This window comes from Stegodyphus dumicola, chromosome 8 (assembly GCF_044657685.1).
Source record: "Stegodyphus dumicola isolate Sdum_Otavi_A_Nest chromosome 8, ASM4465768v1".
In the NCBI taxonomy this organism is placed as follows: Eukaryota; Metazoa; Arthropoda; class Arachnida; order Araneae; family Eresidae; genus Stegodyphus; species Stegodyphus dumicola.
This window is the reverse complement of record NC_140775.1, coordinates 181,915,410-181,932,592: the sequence shown is the minus strand read 5'-3', so window position 1 is coordinate 181,932,592 and position 17,183 is coordinate 181,915,410. Positions and strand designations below refer to the sequence as shown.

General features: G+C 34.8%; 1 protein-coding gene across 2 annotated transcripts in view; it reads right to left on the bottom strand.

The window, feature by feature from the left end:
* The window catches only part of LOC118184528 (LIM domain only protein 3-like), a 428,883-nt gene that overhangs the window by 125,936 nt on the left and 285,764 nt on the right, over positions 1-17,183 (bottom strand). The gene's annotated exons all lie outside the window — the stretch shown is intronic.

Genomic DNA, 17,183 nt, shown 5'->3' with positions numbered 1-17,183 from the left:
GTATTTGAATAGAACATGTGGCAACGATTAGATAATTCTTCAAATGATATAAATTTTGTGCATTCTGAGTTATAATATGAACGAAATATAATACTGTTAAGTGAATCTAGCACCTGAATGTCGCTATGGTAAACAAATACTAGGGTGAATTTTAAAGAATGCATTTATTCTATTGTGGTTTATGCGCTGTCGGAGAAGTAGATTTAATTTAATCCAATAAGTTTAAATGAAATTCAAGAAAAAATGCGTATAATTTAATATTCCGTACAAGAAAGTTATGTGTAGTACACATCAGATTTTATTTATTTATTTATTTATTTATTTTTTTATTTATTTATTTATTTTTTTTTTTTTTTTGTACCTTCCTAGTATTCTTAACGAACTTATTTCTAGCTAGCAATCATCAAGAAAGATTAACAATGGTTTCGTATATAAAAAGAACTTAAAGAAGAATTTACAAATCATCATTTTTACGATTTTCTTTCTGGCAAACTGATTAATTGTAATCATATTGGAAACAAGATTTTCAACAATTTAAAGATTTTCAACAAAGAAGGAGAATTTTCAAATCATTATTTTTACGATTTTCTGGCAAACTGATTAATTGTGGATTGTGGCAAAAGTGGTCTGATTAATTGTGGCAAACTGATTAATTAATGTTGGAAACAAGATCTTCAACAATTTAAAAATCTTCAACAAAGAAGAACTTACAAGAATTTACAAATGATTATTTTTACGATTTTCTGGCAAACAGACTAATCGTAATCAGGTTGAAAACAATATCTACAACAATTTAAAAGACTTCAACAAAAAAGAACTTTCAAGAATTTACAAATGATTATTTTTACGATTTTCTGGCAAACTGATTAAGTGTCATCCTGTTGGAAACAAGATCTTCAACAATTTTAAAATGTTCGAATTTACAAATCATTTATTTTTACGATTTTCTGGCAAACTGGTTAACTGTAATTATGTCGGAAAAATACCTGCAACAATTTAAACATTTGCTACAAGGATAACGTTAATCTATATATGTCACTGAGGATAACAAGCGTTATTGTAAGGTAATGGAAAAAGAATTTATAATTCTACTTTCCTGGTTACACTTCTTCGATTTGTTGATTAATTGTAATTGGACCAGAAATAGAATCTTTAGCAATTCAAAAATACTTAAAATCAAGTCTAAGAACGCGTTAAATAAATTAAAATAAAAATTTATTCTAATAATGACGTTCTGTTAGCACCGTTTGGGCCTTGAGACTTAGCTTCCGAAACATTAACTTCGAACGTAAGTTACCACAACTAGTCTCTTGAGTGCAGTAAAGTTTTATCTCACTTTTATGGGGTCGCAACACCACAATTAAAAGTACTCCGATAGCTATCCGATGCAATTGCCATTCAGTTCTAAAACACCATTCCCCGAACTTCTAATCTCCGCTGCCATTTACAAGACTCATAAGAGCGCGAACCAGGGCGGGACAAAGAATCGCTGTTCATAAACAAGAGAAAAACAATTCGTATTGCTTTTATTCCGAGCGAACGAGGGAACTACATGCCTTCGAGGAAAACATGCGATAACGATACCGGGCAGAAATTAAAAATGATATTTAAAAGCGTTCCGGCCCGAACGATTCATTGTTCCGCAGACGATACCGCAGAAGAAAATTTAAAAGCGCTGGAACAATTTCGGGGAACTTAACGCGTATCGTTAAGACACGGGAGAAGCAGCAAACGGAGAAGGCTACCGTGCACGATGTCGGGGGCAGGGCTGTCTGTTGGGGGGAATGGAATAAAAATTTTCAGCTGGCACAAATGACACTGCCACTTCCTTCCCCGTTACCTCTTTCATACCCTAAAGGTGATTAAAACCGCCAGCGCCAACAGCCAATTATTCTAATTGTGTCTTTAAAAAGAGGAAAGATTCCGACTGGGTAACTGCTTTCCTTCCCTCCCCCGTCACCCTCTACATCCCCTCCTCCCAAAGCCCTCGATTTCGAAACTTTTCTATTCGCGATCGTTTATTTTGCGTGTTGTCTTTCTGTAACCGCAAATCTCAAATTGTGGTAGGTACTGTTGCAAGCAGTTGGGGGCCGTTACGCTGTTAGCCCTCAAGGCAGGAAGTTTTAGAAGGAACATAGAGTTCGGGGTATAAGTGCAGGGTACAATAAGAATACCCGGTTCAGGGAGCAAATAAATGGTGGAAATGGCTGCAGTGCCCTTCCCATTCCAGTATATGATCGGAGATAAGAATGGAAATTGAGATGTTCCATTTGGCCTGCAGAAACAAAGAAGTAGCTTGTAGTTAAGTACCTTTTTTTTATTTGTGTATATGCATGTGGCTTATATACAGTGTGTCATAAAAGTGATGGGACACTTGTGCTTTACAAAAGAAAACTGTAATAAAATAAATTAAAAAAGCATGTAAAATTTTTTTGTCGGTGTGTTTCATACTTAAATTTAGTAACAATTATTACATAACATACATTTTCTCAAAATATTAAAATATTAATTTAATAAAAATACAATTGTTTAAAACGGAGCAAAAATGGCTCACATAAGTGATGGGACACCATTAGATACTACTACGTACTACAATAAAAATATTTTTTGGAGTTTTTATTTTTACTCAAAAGCAATTGGCAATAATTTATAAAATGGTTTGCAGTATTTCTCTCCAGTTTGTTTTGGAAATTTTGTGTTTTTTAGCTCTGTGCAGCCATGAATGCTAAACGAAAAGAAACTTTGCCTGAAATTCGAAAATTAGTTATTAATTTGCATATTGAACGTGAAAAATCTATTAGAGAAACTCCTGAAACAGTTAACTTGAGTCATTCAACAGTTTACAATATCATTAAACGATATAAAAAGAATCATATGATTCAGGATAAAAGAAGACCTGGCCCACCATCAAAGCTATCCAATGAAATAAAGCTAATTATCGTTCGAAATATTAAAAAAAAATCCAAGAATGAGTGCTCCTAAAGTTGCTGCTGATTTGCAAGCATTATATGGAGTAATTGCTAATCCTGAGACTATTAGAAGAGTAATTCGATCTACTGGATATCACGGTAGAGCAGCCAGGAAAAAAATCTTCGTAAGTGAAAAGAATAGAAAACTCAGACTGGCTTTCGCAAAATCCAACATAAATAAGAACTCTGATTACTGGAATGAAGTTATATTTGCTGATGAGAGTAAATTTAATATATTTGGCTCTGACGGTAGAATCTTGGTGTGGAGAAAACCCAGGGAAGAATTTCGAAAACAGAACTTGGTGCCAACAGTAAAACATGGAGGAGGAGAAGTTATAGTATGGGAGTGTATGTCGTCCGCTGGAGTTGGTAATCTTGTTTTTATTGACAGTATAATGGATCAGTACAAGTATATTAACATTTTAAATCAAAATTTGAAATCTTCAGTACGAAAATTGAACCTTCATAACGATTTTAAATTCTACCAGGACAATAACCCCACACACACTGCTTTGAACGTTAGACTCTGGTTGCTGTATAACTGCTCTGAAATAATAAAAACACCACCACAATATCCAGACTTAAATCCCATACAGAATATTTGGCAAGAATTGGAATCAAGAATTCGCAAACACACCATTTCTTCAAAACAACAATTCAAATCGGTGCTTCAAGAAGAATGGGGTAAAATCACTAAAATCACAAAAAAATTAGTCGAATCCATCCCAAGAAGATTAAATCATGTTTTAAAAGTAAAAGATTAAAACAAACAAAATATTAAAACCTTTTAAAGAGTAAAATGTTTGGATAAATATTTGATGGAAAAGTAAGTGTCCCATCACTTATGTGAGCCATTTTTCACTCCGTTCTAAACAATTGTATTTTTATTAAATTAATATTTTAATATTTTGAGAAAATGTATGTTATGTAATAATTGTTACTAAATTTAAGTATGAAACACACCCACAAAAAAAATTTACATGTTTTTTTAGTTTATTTTTTACAGTTTCCTTTTGTAAAACACAAGTGTCCCATCACTTTTGTTAGACACTGTAAATATATATCTCTTGATATCCGCTCTAAAATTAGCTCTTTAATTTTATCCCAGGTAAGTAAGCAATGTGAGAAAAGAATAAATCCAGAGCACAGGCACTGAAGAACATTCTTCATACTTTCATTGTTAAAGTTTTTATAAATATGGGAAAGCATGGTATTTATCATGGTAAAAAACGCACAGCCTATTGGAATTGATGTATGACTTTCTAACAGTTGGAATGAATTATTGAAGGTTTAATAAAAAAGAGTTATCCCGTCTAACTCCATCCTTGTTTTGACCAAGAACACTCAAGCGAATGTAATAAAAATGTCTCAATGTCCTCATCCGGTTCTGGAAAAGAAAAGCACCAGGAATAAAAGACACTACTTATTATGCATTAGGGTAAACAATGGCATCCTTGAGTCTCGCTAAGTAGCAATGCCAAATGTATCTAAAATACCTGTCAAACTCTCATTTGGTTAATAGGGTTATGATATGCTTTCTAGAGGGAGGTATTGATGGTAAAACGTTAAACTAGTTTTGGACAATCAAGATCACCTGGAAAGGAAGTTTTCCAAGATGTCTTTAGAAGAATCCTATACTCTTAATAAACTCTTGTGTTTCGCGCAAGAGGGTTTTCCTTAGCCAGAAATCGTGGTTTTCGTAAGGCAGTTGGGAGACATCCCTAGACAAAGTACGAAGTTGCTATTAAATTAGCTATTATATTGCAAAATAAATGGCGTCCTTTTTCCTGGTGCTTTTTATTTATTTATTTATTTAGTTCAGAGAGGCAATTTGCCCAGAAGGGCTATTAATTTCGTTTTGGCGTTTTGGGTTGGTTCACTGTTAATGTCGGTTCCCTTTTGAAATTGTTGCCCTCAAATATTATCGCCCTGTATCATATATTTAAAAAAATTAAATAATGAAGAATCTGCATAAATGTATGTATGTTTCTCGCATTGTGATAAAACAACGGTACCTAGAGCCATCCAATTTTGAATAACGTTCGTCATTACTCGAATATGGACATATGGAAGTCCAAATTTGGAATTTGTTTTAATACGTATTTCATATTTTGTAACAATTAAACGAATTTTTGATTAACAAACTCAACGATTTCAAAGCAAGCAACGGCAAAACTGTACGGAAAAAAAAAAAAAAAATTATCTCCAGCGCGCGAGACTGTGTATTCGAAATTCTAAGGATACGTTCATTTAAGAATTATTTTGCGACATTGCTGAACTGAATTTCATGGTTTAAGCGCGAAGAACATATTTAATATATAAAGGTAACACGCAAAACGTTAACAAAGTCCCTTTGGGAGTAATGTAAAATCTGAAAACTTTCAGTTTTTTTTTTTTAATTAAATTTAATTTTTTTAACAGTGTCATTTTTTCTGGTGAGTTTCTTTTTTCCCGTGCAGCTCTCTTCCTATACTATCAAACATTCGAAAGGATTTCCGACTTTTATTTTGAAAAGGATTTAAGAAATTGGCTTGAATTTACTATGTTGCACAACAGCAAAAGGAATAGCCGGTACTTACGCATTATCCCGTCTACCTTGAAACTATCGCCAAAGCAGCGCGGTTTAACGCCTATTATGGATACGCGTGATGTAAGAATACACGTATAACATCTCGCTTTCCTGTGATGCAACCCCGATCGATTCTCGATACGCCACGCTTTGTATTTATGAACAAGGATATAGATTACCTGATTTGCTGCATTTTTTCTTGCTTTAAAAAAATATTAAATTTTAATACTTGCCTTCTACAGAATAGCAACTAGTGGATTATTTTCCTGTCATCAATAAAGTGTGTAATAACGGCGATGATACTGTCAGCTGAATATAAACAATTACCTGCGAGAAGTTTGTACTGATAGTGTTCTCTAAACAGAGCTTTCCATAAAATCAGAAAGTCTAAAAAGTAGGATGCGCCAATGCGCCAATGCGCAGGATACGCATTGGCGCATTGGCGGTACTTTCATTGAAGCTTCGTCAACTTTTATGGTTCCTTCGCAGCCAACTTTCACGGACGAAGGGATAATACGTAAGTACTGATTAGTTTTACAGTTCTTAAACTGCAAGAGCAAAATAAATGAACACTGATAGTGCGGTCCGGGGTTTGAATCCCGGTGAACAGCTGGCTGCATAGGCGTTTTCGTAGTTTCCTGTATGTGCAACGCATATACGAGTCGGTTTCGGTTAAAATGTTCTTCACGAAGATATCCCTCTTAGGCAAATAGCCCTCGAGTCAAAATTAAAAAAATCAAACCAATTTAAACTGTAAGAAAATAAAGCTCAAGCTAAACTATGAAAGCATAGCTAATTTTAAACGAATGGCCATTATTGGACTTGGCTAACACAAAGTACGTACTTTGTACATAATATAAAACTTGTTTTTACATGCGTTTTAGACATAAAATAGCTTTTAGCAGCATTTGAAATTCTAAATTAGGCGTAGAAATTCAGGATTCTTGATTTAATTTAGTGTAAATAATATTTCTCAACTACTCAGAGAAGCATAAAACCAAATACTTTCGAGTAAGATGTGAATATTTTAACGTTCATTATTTCTTCCCATACTCCTCTATTGACTTCAAATTTTTCATTTGCTTAGGGCGTTTGGGGTTATTAGAAATGAAAAGAATATTTTATCCTTGAAAGAAGGGAGAGGAAGACGAAAATCAGTTAGTACAGTTTAGAAATCTAATAGCATATTTGATGTCACATAATTATACAGAAACTGCAACACAATAATAATTTTTTGATTTGTTTCGATCGTTGTTTTTATCCTATCATGCGAAATCATTTTCTAAAGTGGCAAGTTTTTAAAGTAAAACGGATTAAGATCTGATGGACTTTTCTTCTAATCCAACGCAATTGTAAAACAATGTTATCTGAAATGTGGCAAAAGAATGTTGTCAAGGGGATAGAGATGCAAATACCTTTTGCTTTTAACCAACAGTATGCTCTTAGTCTTGTACGTAATATACACTCATGTCCATAAATTAAGGATAATTCGGAGTCACGCGGAAATCGAACTAAAATAAATATATCACCTGTAAAATCACTACACACATCTTCAAGAATCATATGCAAATTTCAGGAAGTAACCAGATGACACCGATGGTACGTCACAATGACGAGAGTGTAAGAGAGGGATATATAAGGAATACAGGCAAAGAAGTAAAATTGTTCGCAGGCGCTTTATAAGCATTTCAGTGCAATAACCGAATAGTTATGACACAAAGGTCGCATTTGGATGATTTCTTACGTGGTAGAATTATCGGCCGTCTCGAATGTGGGCGTACCCAACTGGAAGTATCAGACTAACTTGGAATTGCCCAGAGTGTCATCTCCAGGCTTTGACAACGATTCCAAGATGATGGTACTGTGAGTAGACGTTACAGCACAGGTCGTCCCAGAGTTACAACGCCGAATGAGGACAAGTATTTGGCAGTTACTCCCAAAAGAAACAGGCGGATCACAGCCTCAGACCTGTCTCGTCAGCTCTCTTCAGCCACTGGTACGACAATTTCAAGGGAGACCGTGTACAGACGCTTAGGGCAGATTGGTCTATATCCTCGTAGACCTGTCAGATGCGTTAAACATACTGCAACTCACTGTCGCATGCGTAAGCCTGGAGTAGAGAGCATGCATTGTGGACACCGCAACAGTGGGCTTGTGTGATGTTTTCCGACGAGTCCAGGTTTAGCTTGCAGTCTGATTCTCGTCGTACATTCATATGGAGAGCTCCAGGTAGCCGTTACCACCAAGAAAACATCACTGAACGACACCGTTACGGTGGTGCAGGAGTGCTCGTTTGGGGTGGAATTATTATGGGTTCCAGAACTGACCTGCATGTTCAAATTGGAACCATGACAAGCCAAATCTATCGGGACGTCAATCTGGAACAACATGTACGTTTGTTTCGGGGCGCCATGGGCGCACAATTTGTGTTTATGGATGACAACGCCCGTCCTCACCTTGCAAATATCGTAAGCGAATGCCTTCAATCGGAATATATCACCCGTGTGGACTGGCCAGCATTCTTACCGGACTTGAATCCACTAGAGCACGTGTGGGACATGCTTGGCCGACGAGTTGCAGCCCGTCAACCTCTTCCTACATGTCTACCGGAACTTCGGAGAGCATTGCTTTTTGAGTGGTGTAATATCCCCCAAGATCGGATTGATAATTTGATACTCAGGATGCCTAGGCGTTGTACGAATTGTATTGCATCGTCTGGGAGACATACAATGTATTAACAATCATGCCAACCATGTAATATTTTTTTTTGAATTTTTTTTTTCTTTTTTTTTTTTTTTGTAATTTGCTCCAGGGAGAATAAATCGCTATTTTTTTAATAATATGAAACATATAGCATCTTTTTTGCTCTTTACCTTTTGTTTAATAAATAAGCTTTACAAATAAGTCAAATTTGTTTTGCTTCTAACTCTTCCTTTGCCTGATTTTGCATTATCCTTAATTTATGGATATGAGTGTATATGATATGCTCCTAAGACCGCAAGAACTTTCACAAGCAAGTTAGCATATAAAATCAGCAGACTGATAATAATCCTCATTAAGATTAGGCTTTTTGATTTGTCGCTAAGGACAGAATCTAATTTTCGTATAAACAATGCATTTACGTCTTCGAGATGACGTTAATAGTGCCAAATGAATATCAGTAGGAATGCAATAGGATAAAGGATACAAATATCATGTAATAGACCCACAATAGCTGCCGCTTAGTGTGATCACCTTTGTCTATGACTATTTTGATAATATCAACCGAATGATAACTCTTAAAACGATGAGAATTTAATATAAGAAGTCACATATAAATATTTACTTTCACTGTATTTAATTGGAGAAGAGTCATTAATAGTTATTTATGTCAAATTATTACACTGAATTTCCTTTATGAACTATTCCAGTTCATAATGTTTCTGGGCATTTGATTTTTGAAGGCATTGTTTCAGTTTAAAAAATTAGTTCTGTAATATATTGAGTACTTATGGATTAACGCAACCAGCCACTTTCGTAAAAGTCGCCAAATTTTGAGAACGCGCCAAACTCTGACAACCATGCCCATACCCATTCTTCCGGCAAACATACTCATAACAATCCTTCAGTCAAGCAACGCCGCCGTTTTTCATATGCGTTCTTTTTTGTTGTATTTTAAGTCCATTTAGTGTTTATGAACAAATCGTAATATTTTTTACCTTAATTTTTGAAACATGAGCTTGTAAAATTTCCTAGCAGTGGAACAAACTGCGTAAAATTTCTAGAAGAAAAGAAATACAGAATTTTGTTGAACATTCTTTAAAGGAACAACGAGGAAATGTGTCTCTTCAATTCCCGCTGTTGCAGACAGTCGCCCGAAGCCCAGTGCCCGCAGATCGCTATGTACCCCGCAGATCGTTGTTTTTTTTAATCGAAAGCAGGTCGCTGTGTACTTTGGCAGAAAAAAAAAAGTGTAGAATAAAAAAAAAAAAAAAAAAAAAAAAAATCTGAAAGGTTTCAGATGATAAGTTACGCCCAAAGAGGCGCTTTTTTTAATGTTTTGTGGGTTAGCTTTATTTATTAAATATCATGTTCTTCGCACTTAAACCATAAAATTCATTTCAAAAACAATATCCAATTCCGCAAAAATAATTTTAAAATGAGCATATCTTTAGAATTTCCGATGCACAGTTTTGCGCGCTGGAAATAACAGTGTTTTTCCTGTGTAACGCTGCCATTGCTCGCTTTGAAATCTTTGAGTTTGTTATTGAAAAATTCGTTAAAGTGTTATAAATTATGAAATCGATAATAAAAAAATTTCAAATTCCAAACTAAGGCTTCCAGATGCCCATATTTGGTGAAAGATTACGTTATTAAAAATTGGATGGCTCTATGTACCGTTGTTTTATCACAATGCGAGAAACATACATACATTCATGCAGATTCTTTATTATTTAACTTCTTTAAATATAACATAGGGCGATAATATTTGGTGGAAACAGTTTGAAAAAAGAACCAACGCTTATCGTGAGTCCACGCAAAATGCCAAAACACAATTAATAGTCCTTCTGAGCAAATTTCCTCTTTGGAATAATAAGAAACTAACATTACAAATAAATAAATTTCTAGCATCAGTGAAGACATCATTGAGATGTAGGATAAAATAAAATTCAACTTCCAAACACAAGCTAGAGCTGGAATAAAAAAGAATATATTTTTTAAAATGCATATTGAGAAGCAAGCAATTTGTCAAAAGCGTTGTTACTGCGATATTTCCAGTATTATAGGCAAGCGTCTCAGTGCATTAAATCGCAAAAACAGAAAGGAAATATTACTTGAAAAGAGATAAAAAAAATCGGTACAACCCCCTTCATCCTTTCGACCATGATTACATAAAGCTTTTCCAACCCCCAAAACAGTCTCCCCCACAAAATGTCCGTAAAAGGTCCTCCAGTCTCAATCTAATCGCTTTTTTACATCTCTCAGAAGATACCAAAAAAACATTTTATGCTTATGTGGTTCTACTCACTTTGCGAAAGAGCACTTAACCAATAGCTGGACAGCATGCCTCCACCAATGCGAAACAGGGACCTTGGTCAGCTTAGATTACGAGAAGGAAGAAATGCCCTTTAAAGAAATACATTTTTATATAGAAATGCATTTTGTTTTATGTATTTGTTGTTTATTTCTGCGAATATTTCCCCCTTTTTGCTTTTTTCCAGTGTGCATACCACATTTTGAGTTTAGGCAAAAAGCTTTCGTTTTGCTGCAACCTTCCCCCTTAGAAACCATAAAGTAGTTTCCATTTACAAATATATATAAATGTAATAACGCTTCAAAATGTAATGCATTTTGACATCATCCTTTCTTTTTTAGTGTATGTGTGTGTGTATTTATTTTTTCCTTCATCTGCTCCTGCAGTGGTCAACTTATCGAAGATTATAAGAGATACGTTATGAGATTACATCTGGTGTAATATTGCCAGGTCGGATATTTTCCGGAGATTTTTTTTTTTTTTTTCGATATTCGTATTTTATTTGAGGGGTGGAGAAGGATGTGTATTACCAGGTATATTATTACTTTCACATGAAAACAGAATTCAGATTTTTATCAGAAAACTCGAAATTTCTTTTCGTAGGTCGGCAACACTGGACAAAGAAGATATTGGCCGGCTGTAGGATTTACAGTTTGAGAAATTTCTTTTCGGTAATATAATTTCAAATAAGAAACAACAGCAACGGATAACACAACATACAAATAAATTCTGACAATTAAATGTAAAGAAAAAAAAAAAAAGAAAAGAAAAAGTCTGAAAGCTTTCAGATTTTATATTATAAGGTATGTCTCCAACTTCCCTAGCGGGCCTTCGTGGTGTAACGGTAGCACGCTGGGCCGGTATTCCAGAGGTCCGTGGTTCGATTCCCGGCGAAGGCGGTTGCTAATTTTTCATCTCGCTGGCTTCCAATTAATCTAATGTCTTTACAATATTACACCCAAAATTGCGTTTTTGCTTTCATTCACACAACAAACACATTTCGAAAAAAATTAGGCTAAAACTATTTAAAAACAGAATATCTTTAGAATTTCCGATACACAGTCTCGCGCGCTGCAGATAAAGATGTTTTATTCCGTTCTGTTCACTTTAAAATCGTTGAGACTTTTAGTCAAGAATTCGTTAGAGTTTTAGAAAATATGAAATATTAAAAATAGATAATAGAAAATATTCCAAATTCGGACTTCCAGGTTCTCATATTCGGGTCTTGGACTACGCTATTCTAAATTTGATGTCTCTAGGTACCTTTGTTTTTCACAATGCGAAAAAGTCATACATTTATGCAAATTCTTAATTACTTTATTTCTTTAAATATAATAGAGGGCGATAATAGTTGGTGGCAACAGTTTGTGAAGTGATTCAACGCAAAATCTCGTTTTGAGTCTAATAGCACAATACGAGAAATATGCATGCAGATTCTGCATTATTTAATTTCTTTAAAAATAATACATGGAGTTAATATTCTGTGGCAACAATCTGAAAAATGATTCAACGCTTTTAGTAATTCGACGCTAAAGCCTCTCTGAGCCAATAATACGTCGTTTAATGGAAATGCTTTGTGGACGAGAGAACTCAGATGAGCTGTAAAATGCAAATGTGAAAGTTAGCTTGATTTTGTAATTCAGATCAGTCATTCCAAGTAACAAGAAATTAGTAAATAATTTTTTGTTGCTAATCCAGGAAACAGAAACTTTTGACACTTCAGGTTAATACGTATGGCATCATGGTTTAAATTTGATGTAATATAAAAAAGCTTTCTCGATATCAATAAAAGAGTTAACGCGGCAGTAACAGACCATATGAATTATCCTAACCTGAAACAAAAATGTTGCCAATAGCAGCTGTTTATTTAGAATGCTGAAGACATTAACGAAAGATTTTCGACTTAATAATGACGTCACACAGAATCGCGTCTAAGTTTTATTAACAAACTCTACAATTTGAAAGTTAGCAGTGCAAACACTTTTCAAAATAAAGCAGATTTTTATCTCCAGTACGCGAGGCTGCCTCCACTCGGAAAAATCCCGGAGGGGGGTACCTCTCTCGAAATTCAACTTGCCGAGGCGCACACAGATTTTAATAGCATAGATGCTATAATGGAAAAATAAAGATACACACTTTACAGGACACAAATTCACTAATTAAGCTTGCATTTTACTGTGCAGCAAGTGTATTTATACGAATTTGTTTCGAAAAGAAAAATTTCAGTACGAAAGGAATTTAATAAACATAACAGTTTATAAGATATTTCTCCCACTTCCCTAGCGTGCCTTCGTGGTGTAACGGTAGCACGCTGGGCCGGTATTCCAGAGGTCCGTGGTTCGATTCCCAGCGAAGGCGTTGTTAAATTTTCATCTTGTCTGCTTCCAATTAACCTAATGACTCTGCAAGTGGCGCCCGAACTAAAAGGGCTGTGGATGATGATTCTCCGCACCCAGGATTTGGCGACTAGGTCCCCTAAAACCCTAGTCGCCCTTTAAAAAGGGGAGTATATAAGGTATTTCTCCCACCTCCCTAGCGTGCCTTCGTGGTGTAACGGTAGCACGCTGGGCCGGTATTCCAGAGGTCCGTGGTTCGATTCCAGGCGAAGGCGGTTGCATATTTTTCCTCCTTTCTGCTTCCAATTAACCTAACGACTCTACAAGTGGCGCCCGAACTAAAATGGTTGTGGATGATGATTCTCCGCACCCAGGATTTGGCGACTAGGTCTCCTAAAACCCTAGTCGCTCTTTAAAAGGGCGCTCCCACTTCCCTAGCGTGCCTTCGTGGTGTAACGGTAGCGTGTTGGGTCAGTATTCCAGAGGTTCGTGGTTCGATTCCCGGCGAAGGCGTTATTAATTTTTCATCTTGTCTGCTTCCAATTAACCTAATAACTCTACAAGTGGCGCCCGAACTAAAACAGCTGTGGATGATGATTCTCCGCACCCAAGATTTGGCGACTAGGTCCCCTAAAACCCTAGTCGCCCTTTAAAAAGGGGAGTGTATAAGGTAATTCCCCCACTTCCCTAGCGTGCCTTCGTGGTGTAACAGTAGCACGCTGGGCCGGTATTCCTGAAGTCCGTGGTTCGATTCCTGGCGAAGGCGGTTGCATATTTTTCATGTTTTCTACTTCCAATTAACGTAATGACTCTACAAGTTTAATAACTCCATAAAGCAAAGTAACTAGTAACCAAAGGTTTCAACTACGTCAGTACACTAACAAGATTAGGCTCTTCCCAATACTGATGTCACATGATGTGCAGAAGTGGGAGAAATGAAGGCACAAATAGAGTAGGGAATTGTTGCTTTTGAGCAAATTAAGTCAGTGACGTAACGGAAGAGCAACTCTGTTTGTACCCAAGTGTATACTTTGGATTTAAATGGAAGAAATGAGAATCATTGCTCCTTTTTCGCAGTTTTAATTCTCTTCTCTGCTGCAAAATGACATTTTTAAGAAATTGCAACAGAGATAGGGATGTTTCTCTTCTTTACAGAAGAGTATGATATTGTTTAATCAACAATATGAAATATATTTCAATTAATTGTAGATTATTTAAATTTTTAAAAAAAGTAATATAAAAAATTAAATCAATTCCCACTTAGGTCAACAAAGAAAAATTTTAAAAATATAAAAATAAATTTTAAAATTACAAAAATTTGTTTTAATGAAAACTTTTTAAAATTGATCATATTTTAATAATGCATAGAAAAAACTGCATTAATATCAAGTGTCATTCTCTACAAGTTTAAAAAAATGTATTTGAACTTGAGTGAATGAATAAAAAGTATTTTATTAACGATTGAATATTACTTAAATAAAAAAAATTGAAAGTCAATCACTACTTAGGTCAACAGAAAAAATTTTTTAAATACAAACAAATTTTTTGAAATTGCGTGAAGAAACTGTACTAACATCAAATGTCATTCACTACAAGTTTAAAAATATTAATTTGAACTTGATGAATAAAAAGTATTTTATTAACGATTGAAAATTAATTAATTAATAATTAATTAAATAAAAAAGTCTCCCTCTTTTCCGGGTGCTGAATGGTCTGGCCGAGAAGATCTTTTTAGTTACTCGATTTTCATCCATTCTGTACAGGTGTCCTGCCCATTTAATTCTCTGAATCCTTGTATATTTTACTATATCTATTCCTTGAAAGGATTTATAGAGTTCAGTGTTTGTTCTTCTTCTCCAGATATTGTTACATTTTATGCCACCAAAATTACTTCTCAAAAGTTTTCATTCAAAGACAGAAATAATACTTTTAGATTTTTCTGTCATTGCCCAGGTCTCAGCAGAGTATGTAAAAATGCGTCTGATTAAGCTTTTGTAAATTAAAAATCTTCGTTGTTTTTGCTAGTGAAGTTAGACTTCAAGTATTTTGTGAGACCGAAAAAAATCGGTTAGCATATGTGACTCTGCTACGGATTTTGGGCATTAAATCATTGAGAGAATTAACTTCTGATGCTAAATATTTGAATTTGCTAACAGTTTCAAATTCGAAATTCCCAATTTCAAAATAGGGATTGTTGTTATTACCATATGGCACGTATTTAGCTTTATTTTGCTTGATTGCTAGATGCATTTTGCTGGCTGCAGCCTCTAGAGATGTAAAAGCCTCTCTAAGTGACTGGCGATTGCGTGAGACTAAGTCAATATCGTCAGCAAACCCAAAACTCTGAACAGATTTGTTAAAGATAGCTCCACGAGTATTAAGGGGGCTGATACACCTTAAACCCCTTATGAGCTTCGAATTATGTGACTGTTGCATGAATTGAGATATTTTATTTATTTGAAAAGTAATTACCTCCAATCTTTTACAGCTGACTGCATAATATAGCTGCTTTGGAAACTAGTAACCAGAAAGTTTGTGTTGCCACAAATATTTTTGTAATTTAATCCACTTTGTGACAAAAGTTTTTGTCATGTTTCCACCTTGCGCGCATGATATTTTAAAAATGCCTAATGGTATATACTTGAAATTGGATGGAATTCTTTATATGGGCACTATTTTCTAACTGAACCAAAAATCTGATGAATATTTTAATATTAAAAAATTTTATGCAGAAAACATTACAGATTTTTTTAATAAAATACACTTTATAAACTCCACTCCAAATAAAATAAAACTTTAACATGAAATTCTCAGTTTTTTTTTTGGTTTACAGTAGTTTCCAAATGTTATAAAAGCTATATATAAACTACGGAATTAAATAATGCAACAGATAATTTTAAACTGTGCGCGCAAGGTGAAAACATGGCAAAGTTTTGTCTCAAAGCGGATTAAATTATAAAAATATTTGTGGCAACACAAACGTTCTGATTACAATTTCAGAAAGCAGCAGCTATATTATGTAGTCAGCCATAAAAAGTTGGAAGCAATTGCTTTTAAAATAAATAAGTTATCTCAATTCTTGCAACAGTCACGTATTCGAAGATCTTAGGGGGTTTAAGGTGTATGAGCCCCCTTAATATTGGAGTCTTTTATGATTTTTGGAGGGCAATTTTAAAAAGCAAGCAGGCCAGTGCATCACCCTGTCTGATCCCATTTGAAACAACTATAAGCTCAGAAAGATTATTCTGGATTTTAACCCTAAGTTTTGTCTCAGTAAGAGTAATGGTGACCAAATTTATAAGTTTTTCAGGTATTGCAAATTCTCTCATAGCTTCAATTAAATATTTTCTATTTATTGAATCGTTTACTGTTACTTAATTAAGTCAAATTCTTTATCTTTGTTTTAAACCATAATTGCTGACCATATTTTGCAAGCAGCAGTGGTATCTTCTGTTAACTTTTATTTGAGTCAAGTAAAAGAGTCCCTGTCCTTTGTGCGACATAGTGATAATTCACGTCTGGTCTTTAAGACGTTTCTTAGATTTTATTCTTCCGAAGAAAACGAAACGGGATGTCCGTAACAAAATATAGCTACCCGAAATCGGGTCATTCTTTTTGAATAACTCCGTAGTTTAATGACAGAAGAGACTACACGATGTCGAACTTTAAGGAAATCTGATTAGCAATAAGAGCCGCAGCCTATTCGATAGCAATTATTACCATCGCCACCCATCAAATAAAATCATTTATAAACTTAAATATCATTAAAACAGAACGAATGAATCACAACAGCAGTTGCATACGAGACAGCGAATCGCAGCACATGCGTATGCTATTTGAAGTACTTCTAAACTCGAACTCCTTGTTTAGAGTTTGAAAATGTCATATACATTCCCTTAATATTAAATTGTTCGCTATGTGCAAGTCTGACCGCTGGTTAATTATACATCATGCATTCGAAATGCATAAGGTCTGAACTTTATATATGTCTGCTCGTAATCTACATAATGGAACATTTATTCCATTTGGTTTGGAGGAGATTTCCACTGGGTTTCCGGCCTTGGGAAACATATGGGTTCTTCCCACGTGGAAGAAAGTGCAATGCATGAACTAATATATAAGCATATATCTAACTTTAAAAAAGAGCTACTTAAACAACTAAAGAAATAACATGAACTTTATATAGGATGTGAATGGTAGCAGGGCTGTTGCATATTATTATTGCGTTTCGGCATAATCTATCACGGTAACTGTCTACTTGGAATTTCCTCGGAAACTGTTTTTAAAGCAATAAA